Source organism: Zootoca vivipara, chromosome 8 (assembly GCF_965207765.1).
Source record: "Zootoca vivipara chromosome 8, rZooViv2.hap1.1, whole genome shotgun sequence".
Classification (NCBI taxonomy): domain Eukaryota; kingdom Metazoa; phylum Chordata; class Lepidosauria; order Squamata; family Lacertidae; genus Zootoca; species Zootoca vivipara.
This window is the reverse complement of record NC_142591.1, coordinates 34,949,126-34,956,847: the sequence shown is the minus strand read 5'-3', so window position 1 is coordinate 34,956,847 and position 7,722 is coordinate 34,949,126.

The window sequence follows — 7,722 nt, the reverse complement described above, 5'->3', positions numbered from 1 at the left end:
TCAATTGTCCTCTCTTCTTTTTTTCCATCTTCTGATCTTCTTCCCTTGTGCTGGGCTGCCCTCATCCATGTGAAATGTGGCTGAGACTTTGGGCTGCACATTCCTCACCCATTTTTTTTTTAAAGAACAAGGTATACAATGCATTTCTAATTTAATTTTTTAAAAAACACAGAAATAGCTGAGGCTTGAATAAGCCAGCTACAAGTTTCCTTTTGCAAATTGCATACCAGTCATACATTGTGTTTGAAGCACATTGCCTTCAGGAAATATGAACAATTAGAACGCAATCACTGATCACTCAGCAAAAGTTATTCTCAATGAAGTTCATCTGAATAAACAAACCATGAGAAGTTAAGTCCAAATTCCGTGGACTCTCAAGGTTGGTTACTTCTGCTTACATTCTAAGGACTTGTGGACCACTGCTTTCACTTGCTACTTTCTAAGTGAGCATAGAAGGAATGGCGCAGGGGAAAAACCTGCTGGTCACTATTGCTTGTTCAGCCATGCCTGACCCCCAATAAGGTTTCTCTTCTTCATTAGCAGTTTCCTCAGCTGAACATACTTTACTGTATTAGGTTACTGGAACATATCCAATGAGATTTGGCTGATCTCCTGTCCTGCAAACTGCCCAGCAAGCAGATATCTGGCTTTTCAGCTACCACCTTGAGAAAATAAATACAATTCATGCCATATTAAAAAGAAAACATTACATCATTCAACATTCTAACAGTTTGTCATGCCCATTTCAAACCCCTGCTCCAAGTTGTGACTGGGGCAGGAATCTCCTCCCCTACTGCTACCCCTCCCTGTGTTCCAGAGGACACAATAGGGTGACATTCATGACATCTGTGAATGAATGTCTCTGTCACAATCTCTTTCCTTTGAAACTAGAAAAAGTGTGATTATGACGAATAAATTCCTCTCTCTTTATACAGAGAGATTTGACAAAGAGCATATGGCATGAAGGATAAAATATTTAAAATGATATCTTGTCGTTCACAGAGAAATATAACAACATGCAGAACAAGTACATGAATCAATTTCATTTTCCACACACAGGATACCTCATTGAAAAGTTTGCCTTTTAAAAGCTTGTCTTATTTCAAGCACTTTTTTTTGTTGTTGTTGTTGTTTAGTCGTTTAGTCGTGTCCGACTCTTCGTGACCCCATGGACCATAGCACGCCAGGCACTCCTGTCTTCCACTGCCTCCTGCAGTTTGGTCAAACTCATGTTCGTAGCTTCGAAAACACTGTCCAACCATCTCGTCCTCTGTCGTCCCCTTCTTCTTGTGCCCTAAATGTTTCCCAGCATCAGGGTCTTTTCGCTACTCTTTTGTTGACTATGAGGGCCACTCCATTTCTTTTATGGGATTCTTGCCCACAGTAGTAGATATGATGGTCATCCAAACTGAATTCACCCATTCCCGTCCATTTTAGTTCGCTAATGCCCAGGATGTCAATATTTATTCTTGCCATCTCATTTTTGACCACATCCAGCTTACCAAGGTTCATGGTTCTTACATTCCAGGTTCCTGTGCAATATTTTTCTTTACAGCATTCGACTTTCCTTTCGCTTCCAGGCATATCCGCAACTGAGCGACCTTTCGGCTTTGGCCCAGCTGCTTCATCAGCTCTGAATCTACTTCTACTTGTCCTCTGCTCTTCCTCAGTAGCATGTTGGATGCCTTCCGACCTGAGGGGCTCATCTTCCAGCATCATAACTTTTATATGCCTGTTGTCTTTGTCCATGGAGTTTTCTTGGCAGGGATACTGGAGTGGCTTGCCAGTTCCTTCTCCAGGTGGATCATGTTTCATCAAAACTCTCCACTATGACCTGTCCATCTTGGGTGGCCCTGCATGGCATAGCTCATAGCATCTCTGAGTTATTCAAGCCCCTTCACCATGACATGGCAGTGATCCATGAAGGAGATTTCAAGCACACATATCATATAAAATGTTACTTTTTATATTGAACTCACTTCCCTAAGGCTGCTTTCATACCTTATCCTTTTATATGCCTGATTATACCTTTGATTGTTCTCTCCAGGGAACTTCAATGATAACCATTTCATATGTGTCTTTCCTATGGGTTAGTGTTGAGAGCAGTTCCCTCTCGCACTCTGACACTTCCTTTAAAGCCATCGCCCTGTCCTTCAGATGTGGCGAGTCTGACTGTGGGGTCATGACAATCTTTCCTCCCACTTTAGAAATTCCATTGTCCCTTCCAATAAAGAGGAAAGTATGAAGGGATCTGAATTTGAAAAAGGTCGCTCTCACACCTATCTGTGTTTGGAAGACTGAAGGCGTTCATCTAAAGCAGATGTGGGGACCCTTTGGCCCTCCAGTTGTTGCTGAACTACAACTCACATCAGTCCCAGCAAACATGGTCTCCTCCTCTACATTCCCCCCCATTCCACTTCTCTTCCATTGTGTGGCTCACCTTTCTTACCATAGAATCATAGGACAGAAACTGTGTCTCATTATTTCATTGACATGAGTCACTTTGGGACACAAAAATTTTGACTACAAAGCAGGATAGAAATAGGAATTAAATGAGCTATAGAATTTTACATCTTTGTTCTACATGAGGCATACCAGCAGTCATGGGCATAGGCAGGGGGGCAGGAGGGGGCAATTGCCCCCCCTAGAAGCAGGGCCGCTGGCCAGCCTGCCCCGCTGCCCACCCGGTGCCGTCTCCCTTCTCCCTGGCTGGCTGTGGAGCGGGCGGAGGGAAAGCCAGGCAACCGCTTTGCGCGGCTCTGGGACTTTCACTCCACCTGCCCCGGCGATTGCAGAGGGGGAGGAGGGGATCGGAGCAGCCCGATTTCGGGCTGATCCTGGCTCCCCCTCGCCCCTGCCGATCGCGGAGGGGGAGAAGGGAGTCGGAGCAGCCCGATTTCAGGCTGATCCTGGCTCCCCCTCGCCCCTGCCGATCACGGAGGGGGAGGAGGGAGTCGGAGCAGCCCGAAATCGGGCTGCTCCGATCCCCTCCTCCCCCTCCGCCATTGCAGGGCAGGAGTATGGGCAGGAGTCAGGCTCTGGGGCCTGTAGTGCTCTGCAGGACTGGGGCCTGCCTCAGCTTGTGCTGGAGAAGCTAGGAGTGGCCACTCAGGTGGGGCCACTTGATAACTCACTGCACCTGGTGGCAAGAGCTGGGAGGGATAAAAGCTCAGCATTTCCCTTCAGCTCTTTGCCACAGCAACACTATCCCTGCCTTGTTGCATCTGGCCTCCTGTTCCTTGACGCTTCGCCTTGCTCCTCAACCCTTGGACCTTCTCCTTGCCGACGCCTTGCTCCTCGACCCTTGGACCTTCGCCTTGCCGACGCCTTGCTCCTTGACTCCCAGACCTTCGCCTCCGCCTTGCTCCTTGACCCCTCAGCCCTGCACCTGTTCCTGCTTCTACACCACCATCTTTCCTCTGGTCCTGACATCCTCAGGCAGGGCTTCAACCGCCCGCCGACCGGACAGTGACACCCACAGAACTGGAAAACTGAGACCTATCAGTGTTCTGAGCGAAAAGAATGTGATTTTTTTTTATTACTTTTTCCTATGCAGTATGAAATCAAAGAACTTCCTTCTAATTGGGTTAGGTACATGCTACAGCCATTTAAATGGAAATGAGACTGGAGTTATTTGTCAGTAGTGAAGAATGGTCTTGCAGGGAACTACCTTGCTAATTAGAAACCATCTGGCTCCACAAGAGAACACCAGCACTTCCAAGGTATCCACAGGCAAAAAGGATGTGTTTTATCTGTTAAGATAATACAAACACCTAACACCATATGTTAGGGCTTAAGTAATTAATATGCTAAATTAGCTGGATCCTAGCATATTTCTCCTAGGTTTCTCAGGAAGTGGTTTCAGTTTAAATTACTGAAAACAAAACAATGCCATCCAAAAGAAACAGTAAAAGAATGCCAACCTGGCAACAGCAAGTTTATATTTTTCAATATAAACCACCAGGGATATCCTTCATTTGTGAAGCTACCCAGAGCTAAGAGCATTGGGAGGGGAAGGGAGAAGGATTTAGTTTACTAAGGTAAAGGTACCCCTGACCATTAGATCCAGTCATGGATGACTCTGGGGTTGCGTGCTCATCTCGGTCTATAGGCCGAGGGAGACAGTGTTTGTCGGCACACAACTTCCGGGTCATGTGGCCAGCATGACTAAACCTCTTCTGGTGAACCAGAGCAGTGCACGGAAACACCGTTTACCTTCCCACTGGAGTGGTATCTATTTATCTACTTGCACTTTCAAACTGCTAGGTAGGCAGGAACTGGGACCGAACAACAGGAGCTCACCCCGTCACGGGGATTCAAACCGCCAACCTTCTGATCGGCAAGTCCTAGGCTCTGTGGTTTAAACAACTTCTGAAAATATCTGTTAATAATATTAATAATAAACTTTTATTTGGATCCTGCCCTCCCCAGCCAAAACTGGTAGATTGAATTACAGTCATACCCCAAGTTGAGTACGCTTCGGGTTGCATACTCGGCGGACCTGGAAGTGTTTGCTTCTGGGTTCTGCCACGCGTGCATGTGCAGAAGTGTTCTGCGTGCTTCACACACACGCTCTATCACCACTCTGGATACGTACTTTTCAGGGTGTGAATGGCACTCCGGAACAGATCAGGTATGTACCCAGAGGTACCACTGTATACAGTTTATTGGACCAATACAGGCCAGTGCAGGCACATGCAAGCTCTAAACATTCTTTGTTGGGTAGAATGAAGAGTTCTGCCATTCTGCCTAATGAAGGGTTATAGGGAATTCAAATGCTTGACTATTTCTGCTCAACCTAAACACCCACAATGAAATATTGACTGGATTATAAAAAAAAAAAAACACATGATTACTTCTGCACACCCAGGGGAGCTTTAACTGGGCTTCTACACGACGCACAGAGGATTTCAAAAATAATTTGGACTATGGAATGTGGGTTTGCAATTCTGGGGCACAGACAAGACATTGGATTCTCAAGAATCATGTTATATGTTTGTACATCACTGAAAAAGCCAGCTAATATAGGGTATTGTGAGGGGCAAGGGATATTGCGAAGCCCCTCCCCTCCTGAGTTCCAGCCCAGCCCCGAGCGAGGCTGAAAAGAGGGAAAGCTCCAGCTCAAGTGGGGAAACAGGAAGTGGTGTCCAAGGCTCTGGCAGGGTAGAAGAGCCATCGTCCCAGGTGGGACAGGAAGGGGGAAGGAAGGGGGGCAGACCAGTCCCTCCAATTCCGGAACTGCGCAGAAAGCGTCGGGGGAAGAGGATGGGTCTCCCCAAGTTGTTATGCTGGTGCAAGACGCGCCAAAAGCCACTTGGAGGTTCTGATTCAAGCTGAACAGATGGGTCTTTGTAAATAGCACTGCCATCAGCACTGTAAATACTCAGCACCAATAAAAGATAAAATGCAGAGCTGTGTAGAGTCGTGACTCTGAAGTAGCCTACTACGGCCACCGTGACAGGTATTATACACAATTCTTTTTACTTAAAGGGTGTACTGTATTATTTTAAAAACTTTTACTTTTCCAAGTTTTGAATCCTGCACAAATAGGTGGCAAAGCCCCAATACTTAAACCTGTGAATATGAATTTAATCTATTTACATGCTATGCAAGAATGTAAAAAATAGAGATTTAGATAAGGTGCCACGGTGACTGTTAGATTTTAAATCAGCAGCTGAACAAACTAGGCAAAATTGATGGTGTCTTGCCTGCTATTTACATGCTGGGTTTTATAGTACTGTATTTGTTCTGCTCAGTAAATTTAAGAAATTGATGTCTTGTTCATTAGTCTGTAGACCTTTATTAACCGCAAAGAATGCAATTCATAGATATAACACTAACATTTGTTATATTTGTTCATAGAAGCAAAAACAAGAAGAGTCTTTTGGTGACTTATGACCAGCACATTTATTGTAACGAAGAGTCGGACACGACTGAACGACTAAACAACAACAACAACAAATTAGGCATGTCTCTTTTTCACTGGAGGAAACAAACAAACAAACAAAAATCCTTCCAGTAGCACCTTAGAGACCAACTAAGTTTGTCATAGGTAGTTGGTCTCTAAGGTGCTACTGGAAGGAATTTTTGTTTTATTTTTTGTTTTGTCTACGTCAGACCAACACGGTTACCTACCTGTAACTTTCACTGGAGGGCTCATCTATTCAAGGTTGCTCCCATATTACACACATGTCTTAATTCTGTATTATACCATTTTTAAAAATGGGGGAGGAGAGATCATTGAAAGCACTTCTTGTGTTTAACTTTCTATGCAAAACTATCACACTTTCATTTACTTTCATGTTTGTTCTCAGCACTTTTTCTGTCGCAGGTTATAGGAAAGGTTTTGGCACAGCACTAATCAAAGGACTCTCTCTAAGCTCCCTTACTGCGCACTAATGTACATAAATGCCTTGCTTTAAAAACAGTTGTGGAATTAAAGCACTCTTAAGTTCATTATTGCATGTTAATGAGTATGCTAAATCTCTTCCTTAAAGTGCTGTTGCTGGGCGCTGGTGTGCATAATTGCCTGAGTTGTAGCTCAATCTTTTAAAATTGTTTTTAGTGTTTATCACAAAAATAGCCCTGTTTAAAAGTGTGATAGTTTTGTAAAGGTCAGCTCACAAGGTTGGCTCAGCATGAATTGAAAAAAAAATGCACTTAAGGATTAGAGTGATGCCTGTACATTTTGGGTTTTTAAAAATTAGGATATTGGGTTATTTCACATAGAACTGGGAAGAAAGAAACCAGGAAATCACTTTGTGTACACCTTCAGTTTTAAGAGCAAGAGGTTAGGGACAACATGCAATAGCATTTCTGGGGAAATTAGAATTCTGGAAAGAGGAAAGGAAAATGGCAAAAACCACAGCTGCCAGTAACAGCAGACTTCGTAGTGGGTTGGTTACTGCTGCTTAGTGGGACAGAGCATGGGAGGGAGAAAGTTGTGTGATGGTGTGTTTGCAAGCACACTGACAGGAGGGCAACATTCAATTATATACCAGCAAATTCAGACAAGAAATGCACTGGCAAATGTAGGATAATAATTGGTTGATGCAACATATACAACCTCTTCACAGACATAGATACATAGACTCATAGAGTTGGAAGGGACCCCAAGGGTCATCTACTCCAGCCCCGTGCAATGCAGGAATCTCAGTTAAAGCATCCAAGGCAGATAACCATCCAACCTCTGCTTAAAAACCTGCAGGGAAGGAGTCCATAACATCCTGAGGGAGTCTGTTCCACTGTTTGTTCCAAACAAATAAGAATGGATGTTCAACAAACAAAGGACGTTGTATAACTTTGTGTAAGAAATATATCAGGATTAATGCTCAATAAACAAGTCATTTAAAAGTAACCAGGATCTTACACTGTCTCTTCTACTGCTCTGTCTCCTCCATCTGGATGAAACATAGTTTCTTTCCAGACTCCAGTCTCTTTCACTCTTCTCTTGAAGCTGTTTGCACTGCACTATACAGGAAAGACTGATGAGCAGTCTAGACATGCATTAAAATAGGTGGTGAACAAGCCTCTCTCTCTCTCTCTCTCTCTCTCTCTCTCTCTCTCTCTCTCTCTCTCTCTCTCTCTCTCTCTCTCTCTCTCTGGACTCTGTTAAAGAAAAGTTAAAAGTACATTTGCTCAAATAACCAGGAGCCTCAAAGCTTTGGAAATGTCACTGTTTGAATGCTTGTTTTGAGTGGATATGATGTTTGGCAGTGGGAT